Below are 17,392 nucleotides of genomic sequence, written 5' to 3' on the forward strand. Positions count from 1 at the left end.
ACTATAGAAGATGAGTCTTTTAACTCTTACTCAAGTTTCTCTTCTCCTGTACTCCTATATGTGTAATATTTTACTTGATTGATGTCTGAAAATACTGTTCTCGGCGGAGAATACCAGTTCAACTTTTGGTTCAATTTTTAATTTTTTAAAGAGTTAACCATTGCCTTTTGTTTTGCTTACCTTTTTTTTTTTTTTTTTTGAGACAGAGTCTTGCTCTGTCACCCAGGCTGGAGTGCAGTGGCGCGATTGCAGCTCACTGTAACCTCTGCCTCCCGGGTCCAAGCGATTCTCCTGCCTCAGCCTCCTGAGTAATTGGAACTACAGGCGTGTGCCACCTGCCCAGCTAATTTTTGTGTTTTTTTGTAGAGATGGAGTTTTGCCATGTTGACCAGGCTGGTCTTGAACTCCTGACCTTAAGTGATCCTCCCGCCTTGGCTTCCCAATGTGCTGGGATTATAGCTGTGAGACACTGCGCCGGCCAGTGTCTGAAATTCTAAGACGATGTGCCCAAGTGTGGCATTTGGTGGCCTTATTCAGTCTAGAAACTCTTGCCTTCATTGCTAGTGGAAAATATTCTTGTTATATTTCTTTGCTAACCTCTTCTGTTTCATTTCACTTTCTCTTTTCTCAGTATTTCTCTGTGATAGTTAAAATTATACCTCTTAGTGAAGATTTTCCTGCCTTTCTGTCTCTCGTGTTCTGTTTCCACAACTCTCAAGTTTGTCTCGTAGCCCTTCTTTTGCATTTTTAATTTCTGCTGTCACTTTTATAGCTTGAGAGCTTTCTTATGACCCAAGTGCCCCTTTTTTGGTGGCATCTGTTTCTTCAAGCTGTGTTTTATCTCATCTGTGTAAAGGTGTTTCCTTTGGCATTTCCTTCTGTGCATTGTCTCATTGCTTTGAATACCTTTTGTGTAGGTTTGTTTAGTCTCTGGCCCATGCTGTGAGGTTCTGAGCTCTCACTTTGTGCTTGGTGGCCGGTGGCTGTCCACCCACGTTTACTGGTACCTGCTCACCTGAAGGGCTTTGGCAGCAGCCTTCGCTGCGGGTGAGGTCTGAGGGGGAGCCTGAATGCTAGTTCAGTTCTTCCAGAGGACTCACTACTCTCTTCTCTTGCTTGGTGAGCAGGTGGGTGTTGTGAGTCTGGCTGCCATTGTTCTGGGATGGGATATCTCACCCTCGGGGAGCCTGTCACTGCGCTGTGCTGCTCTCACGGGGCCCCTTGCTTCACACTTAGTGGGGCTCAGAGCTTCTGTGTTCTCACTTTTCCAGCTTGTCTTTTGCTGAGATGGAGGCTGAGGGGCCTGCCTGGCCACAGGGTCTCATGGAAGGCATCTGCTGCTCACTGTACAGACTTGAGGCCCATCCTCCTGACGTTGGTCTCCTGAGGTTCCTTTCATTCCCAAGCCTTTTCGGGGTCTCTGTTGGAGACGATTTGCTTCTTACTTGTCTTCCCTCCTGCAGGTTAGCTGGAGTGCAGCTTGCTCTCCATGGCTGAGGCAGTTACTGCTTGACCGTTGCTTGACGGTGTCCAGGATTGTGATCACTCTGTTGTCCTTGATGACTGATTGTTTCTACACACATGCCCCTGCCCCCATTTATGACTCGTGATATACTCTTGGTTTATCACTGCCTGAGAGAAGGCCTTGGGGAGGAATAATTTGACTTCATGTAATTTTTATTTTTTTTAGAGATGGGGTCTTACTATGTTGCCCAGGCTGGTCGTGAACTCCTGGCCTCAAGTGATTCTCTTGCCTCAGCCTCCCAAAGTGCTGGGGTTACAGGCATGAGTCACTGCATCTGGCCACTTTCTTATTCTTTTTTTTTTTTTTTTTGAGAGTCTCACTCTGTTGCCCAGGCTGGAGTGCAGTGGCGTGATTTTGGCTCACTGCAACCTCTGCCTCCCGGGTTCAAGCAATTCTCCCACCTCAGCCTCCCGAGTAGCTGGGACTACAGGCGTGTACCACCATGCCCGGCTAATTTTTGTATTTTTAGTAGACGTGGGGTTTTGCCATGTGGCTAGGCTGGTGTTGAACTCCTGACTTCAAGTGATCTGCCCACCTTGGCCTCCCAAAGTGTTGGGATTGCAGGCATGAGCCACCATGCCCGGACTCTCATGCTTATTGAAGTAGTAATACCTGACTTATAATCAAATTTGGGCAGGTGGTTCTGAGAGCTTGTGTGGCATGTATTTCTAAGTGGAATTTTAAATAGAATTTAAAATTCTATTCATTTAAATAGAATGGTGACTTGGCATTTATTCCTTATCTGAAGTAAGCAAGTAGGAAGGACCTTGTTCCCTGTTCAAGGGAATGAACGGTGCAGTATATTCTTTGCAAACCTCCATATGGGATTAGTCTGTAGTGCTCTGAAACCCAGAAATCAAAGGAAAAGCGTGGGGCCTTTGACCGACTGACCTTTGTTTATTGCTAGTAATAGAATATAGTAAATGGAAATTTCTCTCAGTAGTTTAGTCAGTAGACTGTGTCATTTCTCTCAGTAGTTTAGTCTGTAGATTCTGTCATTTCTCTCAGTAGTTTAGTCGTAGATTCCGTCATTTCTCTCAGTAGTTTAGTCGTAGATTCCGTCATTTCTCTCAGTAGTTTAGTCGGTAGATTCCGTCGTTTCTCTCGGTAGTTTAGTCGGTAGATTCCGTCGTTTCTCTCAGTAATTTAGTTGGTAGATTCTGTCGTTTCTCTCAGTACTTTAGTCTGTAGATTACATCATTTCTCTTAGTAGTTTAGTCGTAGATTCTGTCGTTTCTCTCAGTAGTTTAGTCGTAGATTCTGTCGTTTCTCTCAGTAGTTTAGTCTGTAGATTCTGTCGTTTCTCTCAGTAGTTTAGTCGTAGATTCCGTCATTTCTCTTGGTAGTTTAGTCTGTAGATTCCATCGTTTCTCTCAGTACTTTAGTCTGTAGATTCCATCGTTTCTCTCAGTAGTTTAGTCGTAGATTCTGTCGTTTCTCTCGGTACTTTAGTCTGTAGATTCCGTCGTTTCTCTCAGTAGTTTAGTCGTAGATTCTGTCGTTTCTCTCAGTAGTTTAGTCGTAGATTCTGTCGTTTCTCTCGGTAGTTTAGTCGTAGATTCTGTCGTTTCTCTCAGTAGTTTAGTCGTAGATTCTGTCGTTTCTCTCGGTAGTTTAGTCGTAGATTCTGTCGTTTCTCTCGGTAGTTTAGTCGTAGATTCTGTCGTTTCTCTCGGTAGTTTAGTCATAGATTCTGTCGTTTCTCTCGGTAGTTTAGTCTGTAGATTCCGTCGTTTCTCTTGGTAGTTTAGTCGTAGATTCCGTCGTTTCTCTCGGTAGTTTAGTCTGTAGATTCCATCGTTTCTCTCGGTACTTTAGTCTGTAGATTCCATCGTTTCTCTCAGTAGTTTAGTCGTAGATTCTGTTGTTTCTCTCAGGTAGTTTAGTCGTAGATTCTGTCGTTTCTCTCAGTACTTTAGTCTGTAGATTCCATCGTTTCTCTCAGTAGTTTAGTCGTAGATTCTGTTGTTTCTCTCGGTAGTTTAGTCGTAGATTCTGTCGTTTCTCTCAGTAGTTTAGTCATATTCTGTCGTTTCTCTCAGTAGTTTAGTCGTAGATTCTGTCGTTTCTCTTAGTAGTTTAGTCGTAGATTCTGTTGTTTCTCTCGGTAGTTTAGTCGGTAGATTCTGTCGTTTCTCTCAGTACTTTAGTCTGTAGATTCTGTCATTTCTCTCAGTAGTTTAGTCGTAGATTCCGTCGTTTCTCTTGGTAGTTTAGTCTGTAGATTCCGTCGTTTCTCTCAGTACTTTAGTCTGTAGATTCTGTCATTTCTCTCAGTAGTTTAGTCGTAGATTCCATCGTTTCTCTCGGTAGTTTAGTCGGTAGATTCCATCGTTTCTCTCAGTAGTTTAGTCGTAGATTCTGTCGTTTCTCTCGGTAGTTTAGTCTGTAGAGTCCGTCATTTCTGTCAGTACTTTAGTCTGTAGATTCCGTCATTTCTCTCAGTAGTTTAGTCGTAGATTCCGTCGTTTCTCTCAGTAGTTTAGTCGTAGATTCCGTCGTTTCTCTCGGTAGTTTAGTCATAGATTCCGTCATTTCTCTCAGTAGTTTAGTCTGTAGATTCCGTCGTTTCTCTCAGTAGTTTAGTCTGTAGATTCCGTCGTTTCTCTCAGTAGTTTAGTCTGTAGATTCCGTCGTTTCTCTCAGTAGTTTAGTCTGTAGATTCTGTCGTTTCTCTCAGTAGTTTAGTCTGTAGATTCCGTCATTTCTCTCAGTAGTTTAGTCGGTAGATTCTGTCGTTTCTCTCAGTAGTTTAGTCGTAGAATCTGTCATTGGTAATGATGGGTCAGTCCAGTGGAGTTTGAATACTTGACTTTTGCAAGAGATTTGTTTAAACCCTGAACTGAAATGTTTTTTCTCATGTGTTTTTTGATGGCTTTAAAAAATAATTTCAGCCTTTATTTTAGATTCCAGGGTACATGTGCAGGTTTATTACGTGGTCATATTGTGTGATGCCGAGGCGGTTTATCATGGTGGATGATAAAAGGAGACTCCCTTAGGTTGGGTGTTCCTGAAAGACCTCTCTGTGGAAGTGACATTTCCGCTGGGTCCTGAAGCTGCCTGGGACCAGCCTTGTCCCAGCCTGGAGGGGAGAAGGGCTTGAGGTGGTGGAGATCTTGTTGTATTTCAGGACCTGAGAGGCTGTACCGTCGGAACTCAGTGAGCAAGGAGAAGAGCTGGTATAAGCCGGATTGCTGGGGGAGGCCAGGACGTGCTGGGCCTTGAAGGCTGTGGCGTGAGTCTGATTTCATCCTAGGTGCCTTCTAGGAAGCTGCCAAAGGAAAGTGAGTGAGTGACAGGTCTGATGTAATTATATGAGACTATTACGCTGTAGCAGGACAAGCCACAGACAAAACCCCTCAGACACCCAGTTAAAGAAGGAAGGGCTTTATTCAGCCGGCAGCTTTGGCAAGACTCACGTCTTCCAACAACCGAGCTCCCTGAGTGAGCAATTCCTGTCCCTTTTAAGGGCTCACAACTTTAAGGGGGTGCATGTGAGAGGGTCGTGATCGATTGCGTAAGCAGGGGGTACGTGACTGGGGGCTGCAGGCACCGGTAATTAGAACGGAACAGAACAGGATAGGGATTTTCACAGTGCTTTTCTATACAATGTCTGTAATCTATAGATAACATAACCGATTAGGTTGGGGTGGATCTTTAACTACCAGGCCCAGGGTGTGGCACCGGGCTGTGTGCTCGTGGATTTCATTTCTGCCTTTTAGTTTTTACTTCTTCTTTGCAAGCAGAAATTGGGTATAAGACAAGATGCGGGGTGATCGCCTCCCTTGATGCCAGCTTCTTTGTGGAAAGTAGGTTGGAGGTGAGGAGTGGAAGGTGAAAGCTGCGAGAGTCCCGACTGGAGATGCAGGTGGCAACTGAAATGACCAGAAGAGAGCACTTGTTTGGAGGAAAAGCGGACAGGTCGACAGTCAGGATGGATGTGATGGGGCCCCGAAGGAGAGGATGCTGTAGAGATTGACGTGGCATCTCTGGTGATCCTGTCGCTCAGGAAATGCTAGTTGTTTTCCAGCCCTATTGCTCAGAAGCTCTTGGGACAGTTTTTGGTGCATTATGAGTACTCAGATGTGGTGCTATTATTGGGTACCTGCTGTCTGCAGGGCATTTATTCTTACCAAGTATTTATTGAGTGCCTGCTACAATGCCAGGCACTTCCCGGGATTCTGGGAATGTGGCAGGGAGTAAAACAACTCCATGTTCACATGGAGCTTACATTCTAGTGGATAGAGATCGAGAAGAAAAACAGAGTTTAGTGGGATGTTAGGAGATGATAAACACAACAGAGAAATTATAAGGAGGGAAGATGGTCGGGTAAATGAGGCTACAGGTGTTCAGTTTTAAGTAGAATGATCAGGGCTGGCCCTGCTGTGAAGGCAGCAGTTGAGCAAGGACCCAGAACTAGTGAGGCAGTGGACACGTAGAAGTCAGTGGGGAGGGCGTCTTGGCAGAGGGAGTAGTAGTAAGTGCAGAGGCCTTTGTTGGGGAGGATGACAGCTGCACGGAAGAAATAGCAGGAGGCCCATGTGGCTTTAGGACAGCAATCCTGGGTGGAAAGGCAGTAAGGGGTTAGGTTAGGAGAGAATGGAGGTGGGGGACAGGTGGAGTAGGGCCTTTCATAGAGCTTTATAAAGATGATGGCTCTTACTAGAATGCTAAACACTGACTGTCCTTGAGTAGCTCAGGCCTTTGTAATGCAGAATGGTAAATGGTGTGAGGGGTGAACAGCTTAGGAGAGGTCAGGCGTGGAATGCAGGGGTGATGCTTGGCTCTGGTCTTGCTAGGCTGACGGGATGTGGGGGATGGTTTGGAAAAGGTGGGCAGTACCGTGTGCCACACTGCAGAGAGGCAGGAGCAGCAGCAGGACACGTGCAATACATTGAGGGGGATTCCTAGCATGGGTAGGGCCTAGTAGGGCATGGGAATGTGGCTGGAGACCAAGGTGGGAGAGGCAGGCCAAAACCAGATGGTAGGGACCTCCTGTCTAGGATGTGGGCTGTTTAAGTATTTTAAGCAGGGGAATGACACTCAATTTTTAAAAATTTTTTTGAGATGTAATCTCTCCCTTGTCACCCAGGCTGGAGTGCAGTGGTATTGATCTCAGCTCCCTGCAACCTCTACCTCCTGGGTTCAAGTGATTCTCCTGCCTCAGCCTCCCAAGTAGCTGGTATTATAGGCGTCCACCACCACACCCGGCTAATTTTTGTATTTTTAGTAGAAATGGGGTTTCACCATGTTGGCAGGCTGGTCTTGAACGCCTGACCTCAAGTAATCTGCCTGCCTCGGCCTCCCAAAGTGCTGGGATTACAGACATGAGCCAATGCACCCAGGCTCAATTTCTGTTTTGCTAGTGGAATAGTCATTTTGAGGCCAGGCAAGGTGGCTCAGGCCTGTAATCCCAGCACTTCGGGAGGCCAAAGCTGGAGAATCACTTGAGTTCAGGAGTTCAAGACCAGTGTGGGCAGCTTAGTGAGGCCTTATCTCTGCAGAAAATTAGAAAAGAAAAGGAAAAGAACGGTCATTTTGGATATAGAGGATGGGTTTTAATGAGGCTTAGAGGCAGGAAAGCCAGTTAGGAAAAGATCAATTGCTTTGGTCCAGAGGAGGTGGTGAGGATCTGGAGTGGAAAGGTAGGAGTGACGTGTGGAGGTTTAGAAAACAGAATCGACAGAGGCACGCGTGCTAAACACTCCTTATTCGTGACAGCTTTGAGTCTGCATCAGAAATGCCACTTAGCCAGAATGGTGGAGTGAGGCTTCTGTAATCCAGTCCTTCATAAAAGCAGTGAAAGCACTGGCAAAAATGGTCAAAATCAACTGTAGGAACTCAAAATTAACCAAAGGTTGCGACACTCTCAGGAGCATTTATCTGTGAACAACTGTGGAACCTCTAACTCAACCTCCTCCCATTCTCCTCTCCCGAGCTCCGTCGTAACCATGGAAACCAGCTGCCTTATTACCATGGTAGCTGGGAAAGCCAGCAGCCTAGCAGCCAGTGGAGGGGACGCACGAAGGCTGGAGCTCCTCAGCAAGTCCCGGCTGCAGAGCATGTCACTCTCGGACCTGTCCCATTTACTGAGCTTGCCATCATATGAGCTAGCTCAGTGGGAAAATCCTGTTTCTGAAAGAGACTGTCAGTTGAGAATTCTGTGTCCAGCAAAACTATCCTTTGAAAATAGAGAAATTGGCTGGGCACGGTGGCTCACGCCTGTAATCCCAGCACTTTGGGAGACGAAGGTGGGTAGATCATCTGAGGTCGAGAGTTCGGGACCAGCCTGGCCAACATGGTGAAACCCTGTCTCTACTAAAAATGCAAAAATTAGCCGGGGATGATGGCGCACGCCTGTAATTCCAGCTACTCAGGAGGCTGAGTCACAAGAATTGCTTGAACCTGGGAGGCGGAGGTTGCAATGAGCCAAGATTGTGCCACTGCACTACTCCAGCCTGGGCGAACAGAGCGAGATCCTGTCACAAAAAAAAAAAAAAAAAAAAAAGAAATTAAGATAGTTCCAGGTAAACAAAATAAACAGAGGACAACCTCCCTTATATACATAAATGGGCAGATCACTTTAGGTTGGAAGTTTGAGACCAGCCTGGTCAACATGGCAAAACCCCATCTCTACTAAAAATACAATAATTAGTTGGGTGCGGTGGCGTACTTGGAGATAGGCCAGATGTGGTGGCTCATGTCACCTGTAATCCCAGCACTTTGGGAGGCCGAGGTGGGCAGATCACTTGAGGTTGAGAGTTCGAGACCAGCCTGGTCAACATGGCAAAACCCCATCTCTACTAAAAATAAAAAAATTAGGCCTAGAGGTGTGCCCTTAGGGCCCCAGTTACGTGGGAGACTGAGACAGGAGGATTGTTTACCCTGGGAGTTTGAGGCCGCAATGAACTATGATCACGCCACTGCATTCCATCCTGGGTGACAAAGCAAGACGTTGTCTCTTAAAAAAAAACTTGGAGATAAATGTAAATAAAAACACAGCATTCCAAAAATTAGACACTGCAGTGATAGCAGGGCTTGGGGGAAATTTATAACTGTAAATACCTACATTAAAAAAGACAGATCTGAAATCATTAACCTACTGTTTCACCTTAAGCCACCAGGAAAAGCAAGAATAAAACCGAAAGCAAGGAGAAGGAAGAACATAACAAAGATGAGAGCAAAGATGGTTTATTTGAAAAGATCATCAAAATTGACAAACTTAGTGAGACTGATCGAGATAAAAAGAAGACTCAGATTGCTAAAAGCAGGAATGAAAGGGGAGATTATTATTCACCTTACAGAAATAAAAATGATTGTAAGATAATTCCATGAATAATTGTGTGACAAAATATTAGATAACTTAGTTGAAGTGGACAAATTTCTAGAAAGTTGTGACTGAAGCTAACTCAAGAAGAAATAGAAAATCTGAATAGTTGCTCACTTTGGCAGCACGTATGCTAAAATTGGAACTACGGAGATTAGCATGGCCCCTGTGTGAGAATGACACACAGATTTGTGAAGCATTCCATAAAAGCAAACCCAAAACTACTTATTATAAGTAGTTAGATTGAATTAATAATTTGTCACGGCCGGGCGCAGTGGCTCATGCCTGTAATCCCAGCACTTTGGGAGGCCGACGGGCGGATCACGGCACTCTAACGGACCCCGTCTCACTAAAAATACAAAAAACTAGCGGGCAGTGGAGGCGCTGAGAGCTTCTGAGAGCTGCAGCCTGAGCGGCCACTGCACTCAGCCCCATCTCAAAAAAAAAAAAAAAAAAAAAAAAAAAGGAAATCTGAATAGCTCACTTTGGCGTATGCAAAATTGGAACTACGAGATTAGCATGCCCTGTTGAAGACACACAGATTGTGATTCCATAAAGCAAACCAAACTCTTATATGTAGTTAGATGAATTAATAGTTGTGGCAGGCGCAGTGGCTCATGTGTAATCCCAGCACTTTGGGACTCCTCGGATCACTGAGCAGAGTTCTAGACACCGGCCAATTGGAGAATCTATAAAATACAAAAATTACCTGGCATGTGTGCCAGATCCAGCTAGGTGGGAGAATCTCTTGATCCAGAGTGGAGATTGCAGTGAGCTGAAATCGCACCATTGTGTTCAAGCCTGGGCAACAAGAGTGAAACTCCATCTTAGAAGAAAACCCAAAAACCAAAAAACAAAAAAAATCTTGTCACAACAATAAGCTCTGGGACAGGTGGCTTCTCTAGAAAAATTCCACTTACTGAGCTTGTCATTATTTGAGTTCTACCAAACACTTAAATAATTAATACCAGCCCTAGCTGGGCGCGGTGGCTCACGCCTGTAATCCCAGCACTTTGGGAGGCCGAGATGGGTGATCATTTGAGGTCAGGAGTTCAAGACCAGCCTGGCCAACATGGTGAAACCCCATCTCTACTAAAAATACAAAAATTAGCTGAGTGTGGTGGTGCGCCTGTAGTCCCAGCCACTCTGGAGGCTGAGGCAGGTGAATCACTTGAAACCGGGAGGTGGAGGTTGCAGTGAGCCAAGATTGCATCACTGCACTCCAGCCTGGGCGATGGAGTGAGACTCTATCTCAAGAAAAGAATTAATACCAGTCTTTTACAAACTCTTTGGAAAAATAGGAGGGAATACTTAACCCATTCCATAAGGCCAGTGTTATGCTGAGATCAAAACTAGACAAAGACATGACAAGAAAGGAAAATTACAGGCTATTGTCATGAATATAGAAACAAGAATCTTCAACTAAATGCTAGCCAGTTGAATCCAGCAACAACATATAAAAAGGATTATACAGGCCAGGCGTGGTGGCTCACACCTGTAATCCCAGCACTTTGGGAGGCCGAGGCAGGTGGATCATGAGGTCGGGAGGTGGAGACCAGCCTGGCCAACATGGTGAAACCCCGTCTCTACTAAAAATACAAAAATTAGCTGGGCCTGGTGGCATGTGCCTGTAGTCCCAGCTACTCGAGAGGCTGAGTCAGGAGAAGCGCTTAACTTGGGAGGTGGAGGTTGCAGTGAGCCGAGATGATGCCACTGTACGCCAGCCTGGGTAACAGAGCGAGACTCTGTCTCAAAAAAAGAAAAAAAGGATTATATACCAGATTCAAGTGAGAATTGTCCCAGGAATGCAAGGTTGGTTTAACATCTGAAAATCAGTCAATGTAATACTTACATTAATAAAAAAAATACCTGATCATCTCCATAGATGCAAAAAACAGGACTGGAGGATTAAAACTTAATACACAAATGGTTAAGACAGTAAGGTACTAGTATAAGGACAGATACATAGATACTGAGATAACATTGAGAGTGCAGAAGTAAACCTTTACATTTTTGGTGAATTGATTTTCAGCAGGAGTGCCAAGACAATTCAGTGGTGGGGGAAAAGAATCATCTTTTAAACAAATGGTGCTGGGATGATGGATCTACATGTAAAAGTATGTAAATGGACTCCTACCTTACACTATGCACAAGAAATAACTCCAAATGGATCATAAACCCAACTGTAAGAGCTGTGAGACTTCTACCAAAAAAAAAAATAGTAAGTTTTTGTGACTTTGGATTTTTTTTTTTAGGCAGAGTCTTGCTCTGTTGCCAGGCTGGAGTGCAGTGGCGTGATCTTGGTTCACTGCAACCTCCGCCTCCCAGGTTCATGCGATTCTCCTGCCTCAACCTCCTGAGTAGCTGGGGCCACAGGCCTGCACCACCATACCTAGCTAATTTTTGTGTTTTTTGTAGAGATGGGGTTTCGCCATGTTGGCCAAACCCCATTTGCTTGCCTCGGCTTCCCAAAGTGCTGGGATTACAGGCATGAGCCACTGTACCCGGTCTGGAATAGGATTTCCTAGGTGACAACAGATGTGCACATGACCAAAAAAAAAAGTTGATTTGGACTTAATAACGTGTGCTACAAAATACTATTGAGAAGGTGAAATGGCAACCTGAGAATGAGAAAATATTTGAAAACCATGCACCTGATAAAGGGCTTGTTATCTAGAATATATAAAGAACTTCATGACAAGACAACTAAATTAAAAAATTGATGAAGTGTTAGGGGCCGTGGGCGCGGTGGTCACACCTGGAATCCCAGCATTTTGGGAGGCTGAGGCAGGTGGATCACCTGAGGTCAGGTGTTCAAGACCAGCCTAGCCAACGTGATGAAACCCCGTCTCTACTAAAATACAAAAATTAACTGGGTGTGGTGGCACCTGTAATCTCAGCTTCTTGGGAGGCTGAGGCACAAGAATCACTTTAACCTAGGAAGTGGATGTTGCATTGAGCTGAAGTCATGTCACTGCACTCCAGCCTGGGCAACAGAGTGAGACTGCATCTCAAAAGAAAAAAAAATTGATGAAGTATTAAAATATACATTTCTTCCAAATTGATTTACGAATGTTCAGTAAGCATATAAAAGCCATCAGAAAAATGCAAATCAAAATCACAATGAGATACTGCATCACACTTACCCAGATGGCTGTAAGAAAGAAGGTGAGGCCAGGCGCTCACAGCTGTCATCCCAGCACTTTGGGAGGCCAAGGTGGGTGGATCACCTGAGCTCAGGAGTTTGAGACCAGCCTGACCAATATGGTGAAACCTCATCTCTACTAAAAGTACAAAAATTAGCTGGGCGTGGTAGCAGGCGCCTAGAATTCCAGCTACTTGGGAGGCTGAGGCAGGAGAATTGATTGAACCCGGGAGATGGAGGTTGCAGTGAGCCGAGATCGTGCCACTGCACTCCAGCTTGGGCAACAGAGGGAGACTCCATCTAAAAAACAAATTAAAAAAAAAAAAGATGGACAATAACAAGTGTCATCGAGGTTATGGAGAAATTGGAACACTCATTCTTGTCTGGTGGTGATGGAGAATGGAGCTGCCCTTGGAAAACATCTTGTCAGGTGCCTGAAAATGTTAAACAGGAATTCCTATGACCAGGAATTGTATTCTTAGATATGTACCCAAGAAACATAAAAACATATGTTGATAGAAAAACTGGAACATGAAACGTTCATAGCGATGTTATTCATGATAGCCAAAAAAGTGCAAGCCATCCAAAAATCCATCAAGTGATGAATTGATAATGAAATATGGTATAGCCACACAATGGAAATTTACTAAGCATTAAAAAGTAATGAAATAGTAATTAATACTACCTTGAAAACGATGCTAAGTGACACAAACCAGTCACAGAAGCCCACGTATTATTCCATTTATATGAAATGTTTAGAAGATGTAAATACATAGAAATTGGTAAAAAGTCCACTGCTACTTGCTAGGGTCTGGGAAGGGGTGATTGGTGAGTGAGTGGCTGACTCCCCTTGTAGGGAGGTGAAAATTTTCTGAAGTTAGATTGATGGACAACTCTGTGACTGTACAAAAAGCCATTGAATTACATGCTTTAAATGAGTGAATTGTATGATATGTGAATTATTTCCCAATAAAACTGTCAAAAAAAGATATGCTTGTTAACATTTGTCAGAGCCACACATGCATTTACCTCTGTGGCTTTGTAGTGGAACCGTTGTTAGTGCTCTCTGTGAACCCTTTTATTCCGGTTTGCTTCTCTGAGGGTTTCTGTACTGAGTCTCGTCCCTCCTGTGCGTGAATAAAGAGAACGAGCCGGGTGTGGTGGCTCACACCTGTAATCCCAGCACTTTGGGAGGCTGAGGTGGGTGGATCATGAGGTCAGGAGTTCAAGATCAGCCTGATCAACATGGCGAAACCCTGTCTCTACTAAAAATATGAAAGTTAGCTAGGCGGGTGGCGGGTGGCTGTAATCCCAGCTACTTGGGAGGCTGAGGCAGGAGAGTTGCTTGAACCTGGGAGGTGGAGGTTGCAGTGAGCCAAGATTGTGCCACTGCACTCCAGCCTGGGCGACAGAGCAAGACTCCGTCTCAAAAAAATAAAAAAAAAAGAGAACTTGTGAGGTTATCCTTGGTGATGGGCACAGTAGCTTCTCGTGACTGGACCAGTGCTCTGCTTCTTATCTCACACTTCTCATGCAGCTCTTTCATTGATGGTACTCCTATTTGAAGAAGAGAAACTGAGGCAGATTGTGGTTAAGTTGATAGCCCAGAGTCACATAGCTAGTCAAACATGGAGTGACATTCCAGTCTAGGCCTGATTTCAGAGTTTGCTTGGCTGACTGCTGTGCTAACCACCTTAATAGTGATGTTAGCAATTACAGCTTCCTTCAAAAATTCTTGGGCTTGGTCAGTTTTGGACTTTTGGGTGACTTGGTGGAATCACTTGATTTCTTTGAGGCAGAGTCTCATCTTGTTGCCTAGGCTGGAGTACAGTGATGCTATCCTGGCTCACCGGAGCGTTGGCTTCCTGCGCTCAGGTGATCCCCCCACCTCAGCCTCCCTAGTAGCTGGGACTACAGGTATGCACCACCACACCTGTCTAATGTTTTAAAAAAATTATTTGTAGGGGCCGGTCTCCCTGTGTTGCCTAGGCTGGTCTCGAGTTCCTGGGCTCAAACAGCCCTCCCACTTCGGCCTCCCAAGGTGCCGGAATTAGGCGTGAGCCACTGTGCCCGGTCTGAAATCAGTTTATATACAGACTAAAACTCTGTAGACCAAGTTTTGTTGCCCATTGCAAGGACATAAGATTTTGGTAGTTTGGTATTTTATAATAATCTGTTACAGGCTCCTTTACTGTTTGTTTTGGAACTTGGGCTGTTCCCAGAATGCCGATCCTCTCTGTTGATTAGTTCAGCCTGTAAACAAGAGATCATTAACCAGCATGCAGTTCCTGAAGAATGACCAGGGACAACAATTCTGAAACTTCGAGAGCTTTTCCCAAGCCCGCCGCTGTGGAGTGTGTCCTTGCTACTTCATAGAGTGCAAATTGTAACCCGCTTTTGCTGGTAGCTGTGGCGTGTGCAGGTTACTCATTAGCCACCAGAATTCCTAAGTCCACTGTGAAAATTCCCTGATGTAAGTGCAGTACCCGTACCCTTAGTGCTGATGGGCTGGCTGCTGTTCAGACAGGAACAGTGCAGGATGGCCACGGCCAGCGTCTCTTTAACGAAGATCAGACTCTGTGTGTGGCTGGGCTTATTGCAGACAGGGACAGTGCAGGATGGCCACGGCCAGCATCTCTCTCTTTTTTTTTTTTTGAGACAGGCTCCTGCTCTGTTGCCCAGGCTGGAGTGCAGTGGCACCATCTTGGCTCACTGCAAGCTCCAACTCCTGAGTTCATGCCATTCTCCTGCCTCAGCCTCCTGAGCAGCTGGGATTACAGGCACCTGCCACCACGCCTGGCTAATTTTTTTTGGTATTTTTAGTAGAGACGGGGTTTCACCGTGTTAGCCAGGATGCTCTCGATCTCCTGACCTCGTGATCCACCTGCCTCGGCCTCCCAAAGCGCTGGGATTTCAGGCGTGAGCCACTGTGCCTGGCCCGGCCAGTGTCTCTTTAACAAAGATCAGACTCTGCGTGTGGGTGGGCTTGTTGCTGTGGGTCAGTTACTCTTGCTCATGATTTACCCTTTCAGAATTCAGCTCCTCCCCTTCTCCTCAAGCTAATTTATCTAAAAAGATAAGAGTTTTTGCTCGATCTGTTCCTGGCAAGGTGGGGTGGCTGAAGTCCTCCTGTGAAGCCCTCTGCCTTATGGAGATCAGTGCAGTGTCCATGGCACGAATTGGCGCCTGGCCAGTAACAGGAACACGCCCTGCTCCTTTACAGGGGAGTCCCTGATAGACCCTGGAGTGCTCAGATTGTTACCTGCGTCCATCACAACTGCAGGGGTGCCACACTGATCATGCAGCTTCTACTAGAGCATTTCTGGTAAATTTCGGACATGGTGGTTGACTTGAATGTGTCAGTCTTGCCTGCACGTCATCATCCGTGATCCCAGCCGTGGTCGTGCTGGATTGTCTTTCTTGTTTTTGAGACAGGCTCTCTCTCTGTTGCCCAGTCGCCCAGGCTGGGGTGCAGTGGTGTCATCTTGGCTCACTGCAACCTCTGCCTCCCGGGTTCAGGCGATTCTTCCACTTCAGCTTCCCCAGTAGCTGGGATTACAGGCGCACGCCACCATGCCCGGCTAATTTTTGTGTTTTTAGTAGAGATGGGATTTCGCCATGTTGCCCAGGCTGGTCTCGAACTCCTGACTTCAAGTGATCCACCTGCCTCAGCCTCCCAAAGTGCTGGGATTATAGGCGTGAGCCACTGCGCCTGGCTTGATTGCTTTTTTTTTTTTTTTTTGAGACGGAGTCTCACTCTGTCGCCCAGGCTGGAGTGCAGTGGCCAGATTGTGGCTCACTGCAAGCTCCGCCTCCCGGGTTCACGCCATTCTCCTGCCTTAGCCTCCCCAGTAGCTGGGACTACAGGCGCCCGCCACCACGCCCGGCTAGTTTTTTTGTGTTTTTTAGCAGAGACAGGATTTCACCATGTTAGCAAGGATGGTCTCAATCTCCTGACCTCGTGATTCGCCCGTCTCGGCCTCCCAAAGTGCTGGGATTACAGGCATGAGCCACTGCGCCCGGCCCTGATTGCTTATTTTTATGTGAAATTAGTTTTCCTGAACTGTCAGAGGAGACATGGTCCGGGTGGCTTTTCTACTGTTGAGAGCCCTCCTCTGTTGTCTTCACACAGTGGCCTGCCTGGCAGCTGCAGTTAGAAGTCCCTGGTTGCGTCCTGGCTCCATCCTCACGCTGTCACTGCACCTCCTCTTTTCCCTGCTTTTGCGTCGTCTCTGCTCAGTAGGGGCGCTGGGCCAGGTCACTCCAGCCCTGGTTCTTGCATCACACTCAACCCTGTGTGGACACGGGCTGCTTGGGCTCTCCTGTCCTCAGGTCTGGCCGAGACTGTTTTTTTTTTTTTTTTGAGACAGAGTCTCACTCTGTTGCCTAGGCTGGAGTGCAATGGTGCGATCTCAGCCCACTGCAACCCCCGACTCCTGGGTTCAAGCAATTCTCCTGCCTCAGCTTCCCAAGTAGCTGGGATTACAGACGCGTGCCACCAGGCCTAATTTTTGTATTTTTAGTAGAGATGGGGTTTCACCATGCTGGCCAGGCTGGTCTTGAACTCCCGACCTCAGGTGATCCACCCACCTCAGCTTCCCAAAGTGCAGCCTCCCAAAGTACAGGCGTAAGCCACTGTGCCCGGCCTGTCTACTTTCTCCTGCACAGACATGATGCCGTGAGGTTGTGCGGCCCTTGGTGGCTTTCTTTTTGAGGGAGCTGGAGCTCAGAGGCACAACAGAGTGAGTCAGAGGCTGGGCTTGGATTCCTGCCTAGCGTGCCGGCCCCCAAGTTCACTCTTGTCACCACCCTCCATGCTTTTCCTCAGGGGCTGGCCTGCCCTCATTTTAAAGTGTGTGTGTATGTGTGTTACGTATGTATATTTGTGTTTCTGCGTGTGTGTGTACATGTGTGTATGTGTGTGTATTTGTGTTTATATGTATGTACGTATATGTGTGTGTTGTATTTGTGTTTGTATTTGTGTGTATAAGTAGTATTTGTGTTTGTGTACATGTGTGTGTTTTTGAGTATCTGTATTTGTGTTTGTAAATGTGTGTATATGTATATTTGTGTGTGGTGTGTACATTTGTGTACTTGTGTTTATTTGGTTTGTGTGTTTGTGCATGCATTTGTGTGTATATATGTGTATTTGTGTTTGTATAAATGTGTATTCATGTGTGTTTGTACATGTGTGTATCTGGTGTGTACGTGTATTTGTGTGTATTTGTGTATTTGAGTATGTATTTGTGTATGTGTATTTGTATGTGTGTACATGTGTATGTGTGTGTGTATGTGTGTATTTTTGTATGTGTTTATGTATTTGTGTGTGTATTTGTGTATGTGTGTGTATTTGGTGTGTACGTGTATTTGTGTATGTATTTGGTGTGTACGTGTG

At 45.8% G+C, this 17,392-nt stretch overlaps 1 protein-coding gene and 1 non-coding gene across 4 annotated transcripts in view; both read left to right on the forward strand.

The window, feature by feature from the left end:
• Window positions 1-17,392, forward strand: part of AP2A2 (adaptor related protein complex 2 subunit alpha 2) — an 89,037-nt gene that overhangs the window by 15,271 nt on the left and 56,374 nt on the right. The gene's annotated exons all lie outside the window — the stretch shown is intronic.
• On the forward strand, window positions 8,962-9,063 carry LOC115893730. Its single transcript, XR_004053787.1, has one exon. It is a non-coding gene; the product is annotated as a U6 spliceosomal RNA (small nuclear RNA).

This window comes from Rhinopithecus roxellana, chromosome 15, assembly GCF_007565055.1.
Source record: "Rhinopithecus roxellana isolate Shanxi Qingling chromosome 15, ASM756505v1, whole genome shotgun sequence".
NCBI classification, from domain to species: domain Eukaryota; kingdom Metazoa; phylum Chordata; class Mammalia; order Primates; family Cercopithecidae; genus Rhinopithecus; species Rhinopithecus roxellana.